Source organism: Somniosus microcephalus, chromosome 2, assembly GCF_052327205.1.
Source record: "Somniosus microcephalus isolate GS21.2 chromosome 2, FLI_Smic_1.0, whole genome shotgun sequence".
Classification (NCBI taxonomy): Eukaryota; Metazoa; Chordata; class Chondrichthyes; order Squaliformes; family Somniosidae; genus Somniosus; species Somniosus microcephalus.
Window position 1 is genome coordinate 386,367,459 of NC_140988.1, and position 16,879 is coordinate 386,384,337.

Here is a 16,879-nt window from a genome sequence, read left to right on the forward strand (position 1 = left end):
CGGGAAGGGGATTACAGCCACTTAACTGCCTGTTCAGAGGATTATCCCCATTTTTCTGACATAAATGCTGGCTTCCCAACGTCGGAAAATCCCACCAGGGTCAGCGAGATGAGCAGTGGGTCGGCGGGGGTGAGAGGGGTCAAAAAGTGCGCTGTGGAGGTGAGTGATGGGTGCAAGTGTGGAGAGGTAAGTATGTGAGGTGAGTGAAAAGTGTTAGAAAAAGTGGACTTACCTTTGTTTCTTCCTGCAGGCTTCAACCGTTGGGGAACTGGAGGCTCCTCATCTCCATGGCAGAGATGACAGAATGGCTGCTACATTCTCCGATGCAACAACCATCTGCTTTCTGCTCAGGAAAGAGGTTTGGTGAGTCTTGAGTACAAGAACTCCCCAAACAACAGAGAATGTCCGTGTTTGACAGCTTCCCTAAACGATGACAATTCATCTGTCAAAAATTGTTGACAGATGAAACGTCATACGTTGGTGTTCTCTGTCACCGGCTTTCCCTTAATTGGCCAGCTAAACCCACAGGGGGGGGGCGGCATAACAAGGGAAAGTAGTGTGGGTTGGCCGGACATCGATGGAGGCGGGACTGAAACCCAACAAGCAGCAGTCCTGCCTCCAACGCGCCCCCATTGATAAAATTCCCCCCTTTATGTCCTCTTCACAACTTGCTTTCCCACCTATCTTTGTATTGTCCGCAAATTTGGCTACAATACACTCGCTTCCTTCATCCAAGTCATTAATATAGACTGTAAATAGCGGCGGCCCCAGCACTGATCCCTGTGGCACCCCACTAGTTACAGATTGCCATTCTGAAAATGACCCAATTATCCCGACTCTCTGTTTTCTGTTCGTTAGCCAATCCTCTATCCAATCTAATATATTACCCCCAACACCATGAGCTCTTATCTTATGCAGCAACCTTTTATGTGGCATCTTATCGAATGCCTTTTGGAAATCCAAATACACTACATCTACTGGTTCCCCTTTATTCACCCTGCTCGTTACCTCCTCAAATAACTCTAATAGATTTGTCAAACACAATTTCCCTTTCATAAAACCATGTTGACTCTGTTTGATTGTATTATGATGTTCTAAATGCCCTGCTACTATTTCCTGAATAATGGATTCGAGCATTTTCGCAATGACCGATGTTAGGCTAACTGGCCTATAGTTTCCTGCTTTCTGTATCCCTCCCTTTTTAAATAAGGGTGTTATATTTGTGATTTTCCAATTTGCTGGGACTTTTCCAGAGACAAAGGAATTTTGGAAGATTCCAACCAATGCATCCACTATCTCTGTAGTCACTTCTTGTAAGACCCTAGGATGCAAGCCATCAGGTCCAGGGGACTTGTCAGCTGTTAGACCCATAACTTTACTTAGCACTTTTTCTCCAGTGAAAGTGATTGTTTTAAGTTCCTCCCTCCCTTTTTCCCCTTGATTTTCTACTATTACTGGGATGTTTTCAGTGTCCTCTACTGTGAAGACAGATACAAAATATTTGTTCAATTCCTCTGCCATTTCCTTGTTTCCCATTATTAGTCATAGTCATAGAGTCATAGAGTAATACAGCACAGATAGAGGCCCTTTGGCCCATCGTGTCCACGCCGGCCATCAAGCCCTGTCTAATCTAATCCCATATTCCAGCATTTGGCCCGTAGCCTTGTATGCTATGGCATTTCAAGTGCTCATCCAAATGCTTCTTAAATGTTGCGAGGGTTTCTGCCTCCACAACCCTTTCAGGCAGTGAGTTCCAGACTCCAACCACCCTCTGGGTGAAAAATTTCTTTCTCAAATCCCCTCTAAACCTCCCGCCCTTTACCTTGAATCTATGCCCCCTAGTTATTGACCCCTCTACTAAGGGAAAAAGCTCCTCAGCATCCATCCTATCTATGCCCCTCATAATTTTGTACACCTCAATCATGTCCCCCCTCAGCCTCCTCTGCTCCAAGGAAAACAAACCCAATCTGCCCAGTCTCTCTTCATAGCTGAAGCGCTCCAGCCCTGGTAACATCCTGGTGAACCTCCTCTGCACCCACTCTAACGCGATCACATCCTTCCTGTAGTGTGGCGAGCAGAACTGCACACAGTATTCCAGCTGTGGCCTGACCAGTGTTTTATACAGCTCCATCATAACCTCCTTGCTCTTATATTCAATGCCTCGGCTAATGAAGGCAAGTATCCCATATGCCTTTTTTACCACCTTATCCACCTGTTCCGCCGCCTTCAGGGATCTGTGTACTTGCACACCCAGATCCCTCTGACCCTCCGTCTTGCCTAGGGTCTTTCCATTCATTGTGTATTCCCTTGCCTTGTTAGTCCCCCCAAAGTGCATCACCTCGCACTTTTCCGGGTTAAATTCCATTTGCCACTGTTCCGCCCATCTGACCAACCCATCTATATCGTCCTGCAGACTGAGGCTACCCTCCACGCTATTTACCACCCTACCAATTTTTGTATCATCCGCGAACTTACTGATCATACCCTTTACATTCATATCCAAGTCATTAGTGTAGACCACAAACAGCAAGGGACCCAGCACCGATCCCTGTGGTACCCCACAGGCTTCCAGTCACAAAAACAACCTTCGACCATCACCCTCTGCCTTCTGCCACTAAGCCAGTTTTGTATCCAATGTGCCAAGGCACCCTGGATTCAGATAAAGAGCCTTTAATTTGTCTCTTTGCCATTTATCCCAGCTCTGACCTAATTTGCTGATGCACTCTTATATTTGTACGCTCTGTCCCTTCCTGTCACACACTGGTTTTCATTGCCCATATCGCTACCCTGCACTATTGCCCTGTCCTTTCTCTTTAACTTTCTAAATTTCCCCTCGCTTGAACCCTGCCCCCACTAATAGATTGGAAAAAATCTAATTTAGAGGGGATGAAAATGGAACTAGCGAAGGTAAACTGGAAAACAAATTTTGATGGACCAAGAGACAGGACAGCATTGGGAAATATCTAAGAAGGTATGAATAGAGTTCAGCAGAAATATGTAAAATGAATGAGCATTTAGAAATGCATGGGATAATCAGGGACAGTCTGTATGGATTTGTTAAAGGCAAGTCATGTATGCAAAATTGATGCTCACGGTGATCACATTTGCAGTAAGTGTTGGCTGCTCGAGGAATTCCGGCTCCGTGTTGAAGAGCTGGAGTCCGAGCTTCAAACAGTGAGACACATCAGGGAGGGGGAGAGTTACCTGGACTCTGTGTATCAGGAGGTAGTCACACCAATTAGATTAATTAATTCAGATGTAGTCCGTGGCCAGGGTCCGGATGGTGTGACTAGAAGTGAGGCAGGTACGGGGATCCAGGAGGTAGTGTTGGAGGAGCCGCAGCCCTTGTTCTTGTCCAACAGGTTTGAGGCTCTTACTCCCTGTGAGGATGGGAACAGGGACTGTGGGGAGGATGAGCAACCTGGCCACAGCACCGTGGAGCGGGGGGCCATTCAAGTGGGGGGAGTTAAAAGAAATGTTGTAGTGGTAGGGAACAGTATCGTTAGGGGGATAGATAGAGTTCTTTGCAGCTGAGAGCGAGAGTCCCGAAGGCTGTGTTGCCTGCCCGGTGCCAGGGTTAAGGACATCTCCTCTGGGCTGGAGAGAAACTTGGAGTGGGATGGGGAGGATCCAGTTGTTGTGGTCCATGTTGGTACCAACGACATAGATAGGACAAGGAAAGAGGTTCTGCTGAGGGAGTTTGAGCAGCTAGGGGCCAAATTAAAAAGCAGAACCACAAGGGTAATAATCTCTGGATTACTAGCTGAGCCATGTGCAAATTTGGCTAGGGTAAATAAAATTAGAGCGTTAAATGCGTGGCTCAAAGACTGGTGTGGGAGAAATGGGTTTTGCTTCTTGGGACACTGGCATCATAGATACATAGATACATAGAAGATAGGAGCAGGAGTAGGCCATTCGGCCCTTCGTGCCTGCTCCGCCATTCGATGAGATCATGGCTGATCCTTTAATTCAGTATCCCGTCCCCGCCTTCTCTCCGTAACCCTTAACCCCTTTTGCCCGTAGAAATATATCTAATTCCCTCTTAAATATATTTAATGAGCTGGCGTACACTGCCCTCTGTGGCAATGAGTTCCACAGGTTCACCACTCTCTGAGTGAAGAAATTCCCCCTCATCTCTGTCCTAAATGGTTTAGCCCTTATCCTTAAATTATGTCCTCTAGTTCTGTTCTCACCCGCCAAGGGAAACATTCCTTCTGCATCCAGTCTGTCTAGACCTGTCAGAATTTTATACACTTCTATGAGGTCCCCTCTCAATCTTCTAAACTCCAGTGTGTACATCCCTAAACTACATAGTCTCTCCTCATAGGTCATTCCCGCCATTCCTGGTATCAGCCTGGTGAATCGCCGCTGCACCCCCTCCATGGCAAGAACATCCTTCCTCAGATGAGGCGACCAAAACTGTACACAGTACTCGAGGTGTGGTCTCACCAGTGCCCTGTACAGCTGCAGCAAGGTATCCCTGTTCCTGTATTCTAACCCTTTTGCTATGAAGGCCAGCATACCGTTTGCCTTCTTGACCGCCTGTTGCACCTGCATGCTCGCCTTCAGTGACTGGTGTACAAGAACACCCAGGTCTCTCTGTACTTCCCCCTCTCCCAATCTATTGCCATTTAAATAATAATTTGCCCTCCCGTTCCTGCACCCAAGGTGGATAACTTCGCACTTGTCCACATTATAGTGCATCTGCCATTTATCCGCCCAATCGCCCAGTCTGTCCAAATCGCTCTGGAGCTTCCTGGTCTCTTCCTCTGAGCCCACCCCCCCTCCTAGTTTAGTGTCGTCTGCAAATTTGGAAATGCTGCATCCGACTCCCTGATCCAGGTCATTAATGTAAATTGTGAACAGCTGGGGGCCCAGGACAGATCCCTGTGGTACCCCACTTGTTACTGCCTGCCATTCAGAAAATGAGCCGTTTATTCCAACTCTCTGTTTTCTATCTGACAGCCAGTTCCCTATCCACGCCAATACTTTCCCCTTTATCCCATGAGCCTCAATTTTCCATGCTAATCTTTTATGTGGGACCTTATCGAAGGCCTTTTGGAAGTCCAGGTACACCACATCTACTGGCTCTCCCCCATCTATTCTACCAGTTACTCCCTCAAAAAATTCCAATAGATTAGTCAAGCACGATTTACCCTTTGTAAATCCATGTTGACTCTGTCCTATCCTGTCCCCATTTGCTAAGTGCTCCGCTATTTCATCCTTAATGATGGACTCCAGCATTTTGCCCACAACTGATGTAAGGCTTACAGGTCTGTAATTACCTGCTTTTTCCCTACCCCCCTTTTTGAATAGTGGGGTAACGTTAGCTACCCTCCAATCCATCGGCACTGTTCCCGAGTCTAATGAATTCTGAAAAATCATCCTTAGTGCATCCGCTATCTCTAGGGCCACCTCCTTCAGTACCCTAGGATGCATGTTATCAGGCCCTGGGGATTTGTCCACCTTCAATCCCTTTAGCTTCCTTAACACTATATCCTTAGAGATATTGATTTGCGTCAGTTCCTCCTTTGCCAATGTCCCTATTTTTCCCGATATCCCAGGGAGGTTTTTTGTGTCTTCCTTCGTAAAGACTGACCCAAAGTATGCATTTAGTTGATCTGCCATTTCCTTATTTCCCATTATATATTCCCCCGTATCTGACTGCAATGGACCAACTTTGGTTTTCACCAGTCTTTTCCTTTTGATATATTTATAAAAGCTTTTGGAGTTAGTTTTTATATTTTCCGCCAGCTTGTTTTCGTAAGCTATTTTGCCCCTCTTGATCATGCCCTTTGCCCTCCTTTGCTCTATCTTAAACTGTTCCCAATCTTCCGCTCTGGCGCTTTTTTTGGCTATTTTATACGCCCTATCTTTGGATTTTATGCTGTCTCTAATTTCCCCTGTTATCCACGGTTGAGTCACCTTTTTAGATTTCCTTTTATGCCAGATTGGTATAAACAATTTTTGCAATTTTGTCATTCTATCTTTAAATGTTTGCCATTGTTTATCTACCTCCAGTCCTCCCAGGAACGTTGTCCAATCAGACCTACTCAGTTCCCGTCTCATGGCATCATAATTCCCCTTGTTTAAATTCAGGACCTTAGTCTCTGAGTCAATTTCTTCGCTCTCCATTTCGAGTGAGAAATCGATCATGTTATGATCGCTCTGACCCAAGGGTCCCCTCCCCGTACAACAAGATTACTGATTAGTCCCTTCTCATTGCACAGTACCCAGTCCAATATAGCCTGTTCCCGAGTTGGTTCCTCGACATATTGATCCAGATAACCATCCCTTAAACACTCAAGGAATTCCTCCTCCTCATTATTTTTACTGATTAGGCTAGTCCAATCTATATGTAAGTTAAAGTCACCTATGATGACAGCTGTGCTCTTATTGCACGCTTCTCTAATTTCCCTCGTGATGCCCTCCCTAACCTCTATTTTACTATTTGGAGGCCTATATACCACTCCTATTAATGTTTTTCGCCCCTCGCTATTTCTTAGCTCCACCCATATAGATTCTGTATTAACTGAGTTAATATCCTTCTTTTCAATTGCATTTATCCCCTCTTTTACTGGGACAGGAGAGAGCTGTTCCGTTGGGACAGACTTCACTTGGCCAGTGCTGGGCCTAGATTCCTGGCGAATCGAATAACTAGGGCTGCAGAGAGGGCTTTAAACTAATTAGTGAGGGGGAGGTTTTAAGAGAGCGAAAAATAAAAATGACAGCGGAGAAGGCAATAGAGCAAGGTAGCAGTGGGGGAATTAAAAACCAGAGCGTGTCAGGAAGGGACAGAATGTATAATGATAAAGGTAAAGTAGTAAAAGGGGTAAAAGCAGGAATAAATTGTCAGAAAACATATTTGAAATTTCTTTATCTGAATGCACGCAGCATTCGTAAGAAAATTGACGAGTTGACGGTGCAAATAACTACACATGGGTATGATCTGGTGGCCATTACGGAAACATGGCTGCAAGATAATCATGAATGGGAACTAAACATACAAGGGTATTTGACAATTAGGAAGGACAGACAGGAAGGAAAGGGAGGTGGGGTTGCTATGTTACTCAAGGATGGAATCACTGCAATAGTCAGAAATGATATTGGGTCAAAGGATCAGGATAGTGAAACAGTTTGGGTGGAGATAAGGAATAATAAGGGGAAAAAGTCACTAGTGGGCGTAGTCTATAGGCCTCCTAACAGTTGCAACTCTGTTGTTCGGAGTATAAATCAGGAAATAGTTGGGGCTTGTTATAAGGGAACAGCTATAATCATGGGGGATTTAAACTTTCATATTGACTGGACTAATCAAATTGGGCATGGCAGCATTGAGGAAGAGTTCATAGAGTGTATTAGGGACTGTTTCCTTGAGCAGTATGTAACTGAACCAACCAAGGGGCAGGCGATCTTAGATCTGGTCCTGTGTAATGAGACAGGATTAATAAAAAATGTCCTAGTAAAGGATCCCCTTGGAATGAGTGACCATAATATGGTTGAATTCCAAATTCAGTTTGAGGGTGAGAGAGTTGGATCTCAAACCAGCGTACTGAGCTTAAATAAAGGAGACTATGAAGGTATGGGAGTAGAATTGACTAAAGTGGACTGGGAAAACAGATTAAAGTGTAAGATGGTACAAGAGCAGTGGTCTACATTCAAGGAGATATTTCACATCTTTCAAGATAAATATATTCCACTGAGGAAAAACGGGAGTAAAAGAAAAGACAGCCATCCGTGGCTTAGTAAAGTAATAAAGGATAGTATTCGACTGAAAACAAGGGCATATAAATTAGCCAAATCTAGTGGGAGGATAGAAGATTGGGAAGCATTTAAATGCCAGCAAACAATAACTAAAAGATTAATTAAGAAAGGGAAGATAGATTATGAAAGTAAACTAGCAAAAAATATAAAACAGATAGCAAGAGTTTCTACAGCTATATAAAAAGAAAAAGGGTGGCTAAAGTGAACGTTGGTCCCTTAGAGGATGGGACTGGGAAACTAGTGGTGGGGAACATGGAGATGGCAAAGACGCTGAACAAATATTTTGTATCAGTCTTTACAGTAGAGGACACTAAAAATATCCCAACACTGGACAAACAGGGGGCAATGGGGGGGGAGGAGTTAACACGATTAAAATCACTAAGGAGATGGTACTCAGTAAAATAATGGGACTTAAGGCGGATAAATCCCCTGGACCTGATGGCCTACATCCTAGGGTCTTGAGAGAAGTGGCGGTAGGGATTGTGGATGCATTGGTGATCATTTTCCAGAACTCCCTGGACTCCGGAAAGGTCCCGGCAGATTGGAAAACTGCTAATGTAACACCCTTATTTAAGAAGGGAAGTAGACAAAAAGCTGGAAACTATAGACCAGTTAGCCTAACATCTGTGGTTGGCAAAATGTTGGAGTCCATTATTAAGGATACAGTAACAGAGCATTTGGATAAACATAATTTAATAGGACAGAGTCAGCATGGTTTTGTGAAGGGGAAGTCATGTTTGACAAATTTGCTCGAATTCTTTGAGGATGTAACATACAGGGTGGATAAAGGGGAACCAGTGGATGTAGTGTATTTGGACTTCCAAAAGGCATTTGACAAGGTTCCACACAAAAGATTACTGCACAAGATAAAAAATCACGGGATTGGGGGTAATATACTGACATGGGTGGAAGATTGGCTATCTAACAGAAAACAAAGAGTTGGGATAAATGGTTCGTTCTCGGGCTGGCAATCAGTAACTAGTGGTGTTCCGCAGGGGTCAGTGCTGGGTCCCCAACTCTTTACAATCTATATTAACGATTTGGAGGAAGGGACCGAGTGCAACATATCCAAGTTTGCCGACAATACAAAGATGGGAGGGAAAGCAGTGAGTGAGGAGGACATAAAAAACCTGCAAAAGGACATAGACAGGCTAAGTGAGTGGGCAGAGATTTGGCAGATGCAATATAATGTTGGAAAGTGTGAGGTTATGCACTTTGGCAGAAAAAAATCAAAGAGCAAGTTAATATCTAAATGGAGAGAAACTGCAAAGTGCTACAGTACAAAGGGATCTGGGGGTCCTAGTGCATGAAACACAAAAAGTTTGTATGCAGGTGCAGCAGGTGATCAGGAAGGCCAATGGAATCTTGGCTTTTATTGCAAGGGGGACGGAGTATAAAAACAGGGAAGTCTTGCTGCAGTTATACAGGGTATTGGTGAGTCCACACCTGGAATACTGCGTGCAGTTTTGGTTTCCATATTTAAGAAAAGATATACTTGCTCTCGAGGCGGTTCAGAGAAGGTTCACTCGGTTGATTCCAGAGATGAGGGGGTTGACGTATGAGGAAAGGTTGAGTAGGTTGGGACTCTACTCATTGGAGTTCAGAAGAATGAGAGGCAATCTTATCGAAACATATAAGATTGTGAGGGGGCTTGATTGGGTGGATGCGGTGAGGATGTTTCCACTGATGGGTGAGATTAGAACTAGGGGGCATAATCTTAGAATAAGGGGCTGCGCTTTCAAAACTGAGATGAGGAGAAACTTCTTCACTCAGAGGGTAGTAAATCTATGGAATTTGCTACCTCAGAGAGCTGCGGAAGCTGCAACATTAAATAAATTTATAACAGAGATAGACAGTTTCCTAGCAGATTAGGGAATTAAGGGTGACGGGGAGTGGGCAGGGAAGTGGACGTGAGTCTAGGTTCGGATCAGCCATGATCCTATTGAATGGCGGAGCAGGCCCGAGGGGCCGTATGGCCTACTCCTGCTCCTACTTCTTATGTTCTTATTCTGGACTCCTCCACCAGAAGAAACAGTTTGTCTCTGTTTATCTTATCAATTGCTTAGATTATCTTAAACACCTCAATTAGTTCACCCCTTAATATTTTATATTCAAGCTTTGTCTATGCAATCAGTCCTCAGAATTTAACTCTTTTAACTGTGAGCTTCTCCACCACCAAAGCCAAGATATCCTTCTTGAGGTGTGGTGCCCAGAACTTAGCACAATACTCTAAATCGGTTCTAAGCAGACCTCTGTGCAGCTGTTATTTGTGTCCTCCTCGATATTTAGAAAATGCTGTGATCTCTCTTTCTTCCGTCCAAAGTGGATGACGTAACCATTTCCCAGGTTGCTCTCGATCTGCCACAGTTTTGCCCATAGAGTACAAAAGCAAGGATATTAGGCTCAATCTTTATCAACAACTGGCTCGGCCTCAGCTGGAGTATTGTGTCCAATTCTAGGTACCGCACCTTAGGCAGTCTGTGAAGGTCTTGCAGAGGGTACAGAGGGGAGATACTAGAATGGTAACAGAGACTTCACTTACATGGAGAGACTAGAGAAGTTGGAATTGTTCTCCTTAGAGAAGAGAAGGTTAAGGGGAGATTTAATAGAAGTGTTTAAAATCAGGAAGCTTTTTTGACAGAGTAAATAAGGAGAAACTGTTTCCACTGGCAGCAAGATCGGTAAAAAGACAGATTTAATGGAATCGGCAAAAGAGCCAGAGGTGAGATGAGGAGATATTTGTGATTATGATATGGAACACAATGCCTGAAAGGGTGGTGGAAGCAGATGCAACAGCAACTTTTAAAAGTGAATTGGATAAATACTTGAAGGGGAGATAATTGTAGGGTGCTACGTAGAGAGCAGAGGAGTGCGATTAATCGGATTGCTCTTTCAAAGACCCGGTACAGGCATGAACAATCGAATGGCCTCCTTTTGCGCTGTGTGAATTTATGATTCTGTGATATCAGCCTTTAATTCGATGCTCATAAGCTTCTACTAAATCAGAAATATACTTCAATACTATTTAAGCAGCAGAATGTTGGAGTGCAAATTTGCATTTGGGAGTTGTATTGTTAAATGACGCAATTCCCGTAAATTAGTTTCTGAAAAACTATCCTTTGTCACCTGATCCATTATTTTTATGTTAACTTCTCTCTGTCTTTGAATTACTACAAATAAACGGCCATTTCGCTACATTAAAACATTGTACTTGTGCTCATTATATTCCGGGTCCTTGCCTTGTCCTGCGGCTCCTGATTCTTGTTCTAGAGAGTCCGGGTAATTAGCGTTGCGTGTTCTGCAGGTTAATGAACACACCCTGGGTAAAGATCAGTGCGATAGCAAAATACTGCAGATGCTGGAAATCCGAAATAACAACAGAAAATGCTGGAAAAACTCAGTTCCACATCACAGTCATAAACACCACCCTCAGCCTGATTAGTACAATCGCTCCCTGCCTTGTTCTCTGGTGATCAGAATCACACACGGTCGCATTCAGTTTGAATTGATCTGATAAATTGCTGACCTTTTAATCTAAGTCATTAATCCTCTGTGTGGTAACAATGACTACATTTCCCCACAGCTCTTCCATCTGCGGTTCAGAAAACCCCGCAGAGAAACCGTGTCCTGTAGCGGGAATCAGTTTCGTGTCCAAGATTAGATTTCATTTACTTCTTAATACTTCTTTATTATCGGACCAGAGAAGAACAAAGATGGCAAGTGATATAGATTGCTGATTAGAATCTCTGGAAAACAGGTCTAGAAATTCAGTGGCCTGCGCCACCAGTTTGCGCCCAACGAGGGCTTTTGCGCCAGTGTCCAAACCCAACGCGATATTTAGCGGGGCGCTAATGGCGGCGTTAGCCAGTAGCGCTGCACCGCCACCGATGACGTCATCGGTGTGCGCAGCGCCCCGCTATCGCCCCGCTGGCCATATTTGGTTGCTGCCGCCTCCTCCGCGCCGGCCGCAAACAGCGACCGGTACACGGGGCCTACCTGTGCCGGTAGTGGGGCGAGTTAAGGTGGAGGTGCGGCCGGCCGCTTTTTCGCCGGCCGCCTGCCCGCACCTCCGTCCCCGGCCTCCTACACCCCCCCCCCCGCGGCATTGCCGGCTGTTTCCAGAGAGCCCGGCACTTCTCCTTGGTGCCGGGCTCATTTGCCGGCACTCGCGAGCGGGGATCGCGCTGTTGCAGGCACCTCCCCCTTAAGAGTGAGAGGAAGGCCGGCAGTACCGCAGGCTGCCATGCCGCAGCGGGTGGCGCTGCGGCACTTTGCACGCCGATATTCAGTTTCAGCGCCCCAAGCGGGGCGCCGAAACCCTTGTTTAGCGGCCGGCTTCCTCTTGGGGCGCTGAAACTGAATATCCCGCTGGCGCAAGTGGCTCCGTGCGCAGCGGTAATTCCGGCGCCCAGGCGAGCTGGGCGCCCCAAACTGAATTTCTAGGCCATAGTCTCTAGTTAATGAGTAACAGTCTGAGCCTTGATCAGATTGTTCACACCCATTAGTGCCAAGCTCCGGGTTTCAGTAACTGGAACTGAATCAGCCAATGCGGTCAGTAAACACGTGACATTTCTGGTTCATCGGCCTGTTAGCTATTAGTGGTCATGATGAAATTTCACATTTTCTTTTAATCTTTCTTTTACAGTTTGGCGGCGGATTATATTTATTATGAGAATGGGAAACTCTGAAAATTAAATTCATTTGCTTATCAGTATTTGTGTTCAATATAAACGTTAAAAGTTCAGGCTACCTATTGCGAATGCTCCGTGTTTCAATCCCATTCCTGCTTCTCTGTGCTGCCGCTCCCGGTCTGTTACAGCTCCCCCTGCTCCGTGTCTGAAACCCCTGCCTTTTACCTGTCTGCTTCCCCCACCGATTATATGCCTGAACTTTAATGTTTGTTTCCCTCAGCCACGGGTTCCACATCTGCTTCTGCCCCTGTTTCCACTCCTATGTCTGATTCTGTAGTCACTTTCCTTCCCTAGATGCTCCATCTTACCTGCTCCGTGCCTGAATATCCCCCTGCATCTCTAACTGCCTCCTGCTCTACAACTTTTCTCCACCTCTAACTATCCCCCGCTAACCCTTTATTCCTCCTCACGTGCTGCAATACTAATTGTATCCTTACCCTTTCATTCCTCCTGCTCCGTGCCCGAGATTTCCATACCCGTTTGCCCTCCTGCTCTATATCTGACTCCCCTCTCCTTTACTTTCCACCTGCCCCATGTCTGATTACCTTCCCTGCTTCCTTCCCCAACCTGCCGTTTGTCTATTTTGCCATCCCCCACACGCAATGTGTAACAGCTGAAAATGCTGAAAATACTCAGCAGGTCAGGCCGCATCTGTGCAGAAAGTAAGATTTAACGTTTCATGCGGACGACCTTTCGCCAGAGCCTAAAACATTAAGGCCTAGAAATTCAGTTGGTTGCGCCAGCCGTTAGCGCCTTAGGAGGAGTAGATGTCGGGCGCTAGGCGGCTAGCGCCCGGGCGCAGCGCGATCTGCGCCTCGCCCCAACTTCACTAGAGATTTAGCGGCAGCGCAAAGTCTTTGCGCGCGCTCAGCTGCGCGCGCAGATCATGACGTCATTTCCTCGTGCAACGCCCGTTGTGCGCCCCCAACCGGAACTTCAGTCGCGCCGCCCCATTGTGCGCCTAGCGCCCCTAGCGACTGTTACAGTGGAACGGTGCTCAGCCGATGCGGGGCGCGGGGGGCGCAAATTAAAGGGCTCTCCTCCTGCACTATAAAAGGCTGCCATTTTGCAGCACTCCTTCTTGTGAAACGGATCTTTGGAGAGAGACCAAGGTAGAGAGCTTTCTGCTTTGGCCCAACACTAGGACAGGTACTTCTGGCTTGAGGGCTGCACTGTCCAGGGCGTGGCAGGCAAACAAATCCACCCTCCCCCTTTAAGAGCTGACCGGCACCAGCGTGTCTGCCGTCAATCAAGAACTCACCGCACCTGCGCTGCGCCCGGCCTCGGGGGTATCTCTCAGCACCGCCAGCTTAGCGCCTAAAGATAGTGGTGCATCGCCTGTTTTAGCGCAGCAGCAACCTCTTGGGGCGATGCGACTGAATATCGGCGAAGGGGGCGCGACTTTGCGCCGGGCGCAAACTTTAGCGGCCGCCCGACTTTACCGCCCCAAAAGTGGCTATACTGAATTTCTAGGCCTAACTCTCTTTCTCTTTCCACAGATGCTACCTAACCTGCTGAGCATTTCCAGCATTTTTTGTTTTTATTTCAGATTTCTGCAGTATTTTGCTTTAATATTTAAAATTCTTGAAGTACAGCATAATTCAAAACCCATCCCATATTCCCTGCACCGAATGCTGTTACAGACTCGAGAAATGGTCCCCACAATAATGAACCAGCTGGATAATATTCCTCCTCAGTAGTTTTTCGTGTGATCACACATCTCCACGTTAAAAATTCCCCTTGCCTATTTTGTAGTTTCATTCGGTTAGGGCTTGATCTCTAAAGTTCTACTATCTCCCCATGCCTCAAGTTAATCTGATCTGGATACCCTAGATTGCTACAATTCCCGTCACCTTAATTACTGGATCTCTCTATCTACTCTATCAAAACTCAACAGTTTAAAAACCTCGGTCAGATCGCTGCTCAATCTTCTATACTCAAGTGAATACAAGCCAAGCTTTTGCAGCCTATCAATCTCAGTGCATACCATTGATCCCCACTCTTTCTCCTAACTCCATAACAATTTCTAACCCAAATTAAAAGGCTGCCTCTATTTCCATGTGCTCTCATTTATGCCAATTATATTTTGTGTGGAGCCTTATTGCATGTCCACATCGATAACATCCACAGGCACTCATTTACATAGAAACATAGAAGATAGGAGCAGGAGTAGGCCATTCGGCCCCTCGAGCCTGCTCCGCCATTCAATGAGATCATGGCTGATCATCCAAATTCAGTACCCTGTTCCTGCCTTCTCCCCAGATCCCTTGATCCCTTTAGCCTTAAGAAATATATCCAACTCCTTCTTGAATATATTTAATGAATTGGCCTCAACTGCCTTCTGTGGTAGAGAATTCCACAGGTTCACCACTCTCTGGGTGAAGAAATTCCTCCTCATCTCTGTCCTAAATGGCTTACCCCTTATCCTTAGACTGTGACCCCTGGTTCTGGACTCCCCGACCATCGGGAACATCCTTCCTGCATCTAGTCTGTCCAGTCCTGTCAGAATGTTATAAGTTTCAATCAGATCCCCTCTCATTCTTCTAAACTCCAGCGAGTACAAGCCCAATCGACCCAATCTCTCCTCATACGTCATTCCTGCCATCCCAGGTATCAGTCTGGTGAATCTTCGCTGCACTCCCTCCATGGCAAGAACATCCTTTTCCAACAGCAGAATGTTAATGTGTGCGGTTACATTTGGAAGACTTAGGCCTAGAAATTCAGTTGGTTGCGCCAGCCGTTAGCGCCTTAGGAGGAGTAGATGTCGAGCGCTAGGCGGCTAGCGCCCGGGCGCTGCGTGATCTGCGCCTCGCCCCAACTTCAGTAGAGATTTAGCGGCGGCGCAAAGTCTTTGCGCGCGCTCAGCTGTGCGCGCAGATCATGACGTCATTTCCTCGTGCAACGCCCTTTGTGCGCCCCCAACCGGAACTTCTGTCGCGCCGCCCCATTGTGCGCCTGGCGCCCCTAGCGACTGTTACGGTGGAACGGTGCTCAGCCGATGCGGGGCGCGGGGGGCGCAAATTAAAGGGCTCTCCTCCTGCACTATAAAAGGCTGCCATTTTGCAGCACTCCTTCTTGTGAAACGGATCTTTGGAGAGAGACCAAGTTAGAGAGCTTTCTGCTTTGGCCCAACACTAGGACAGGTACTTCTGGCTTGAGGGCTGCACTGTCCAGGGCGTGGCAGGCAAACAAATCCACTCTCCCCCTTTAAGAGCTGACCGGCACCAGCGTGTCTGCCATCAATCAAGAAGTCACCGCACCTGCGCTGCGCCCGGCCTCGGGGGTATCGCTCAGCACCGCCGGCCTAGCGCCTAAAGATAGTGGTGCATCGCCTGTTTTAGCGCAGCAGCAACCTCTTGGGGCGATGCGACTGAATATCGGCGAAGGGGGCGCGACTTTGCGCCGGGCGCAAACTTTAGCGGCCGCCCGACTTTACCGCCCCAAAAGTGGCTATACTGAATTTCTAGGCCTTATTCTTTTAAATGACACTGCTGCAATTTCTAAAAATAAAACAATTATTTCTTAACTGATCCAATATTGATACTTCAACTTTTCACTATGATTGAACTTCTCCACCAGTAAATGGAACTGGGTCAGTTCTGCTACAATAAAACACTATAATTGTGCTCAGTATATTCCGGGTCCTTACCTTGTGCTGCGGTCCCTTATTCTGGTCCACAGATTCTGGGTTAAGTCAGCATTGTGGATTATACAGCTTACTGAACACACCCTGAGTAAATTTGATCAGTTATACAGCTCAGTCATAAACCCGACCTTCAGCCTGCTCAATACAATCCCTCCCCGCCCTGTTCACTGGTGCAGGGCTCGATCTGAATCACACATGGTCTCATTTTGTTTGAATTGTTCTGATGAAGTACTGATCTTTTACCCAAGTTATTTATAATTTGTTGGGTAAAAATGTTTACATTCCCCCATCTCTTCCATCTGGGTTCAGCAGACCCCGAAGGGAAACAGATTTCTGTATCCCGATTCATATATGTGACCTCAATTTGATTATATTGCTCACCAAAAAAAAGTTTATTATCGGATTGTGAAAGGGCACAGATAGCAAGGAACAAGCATCGCTATTAGTTTATTGGAATCGAACACAAGAGGAAAGGGCACAGTGAGCTCTTCGTGTTAACACAGCACAATTCTATAGAATCATATATCTCTCGATCTTTAGCTGTTTCTTTGTCCCGATTCTAACTCTGCGGGATTGAACTACATTCGGATTGCAGCTCTAATGATCTCGGTGTTAAACCGTTTATAATGTTAATCTGATCTGGATAACCTAGATTTCTACAATTCCCGTCACCTGTACAGGTTATTTTCCAATGTTGGTCATTTAATAACCATAGAACAATGGTGTTAATATTCCGGGAACTAATCTCCAGTTAATGAGTAACAATCACATGTAAGAAGTC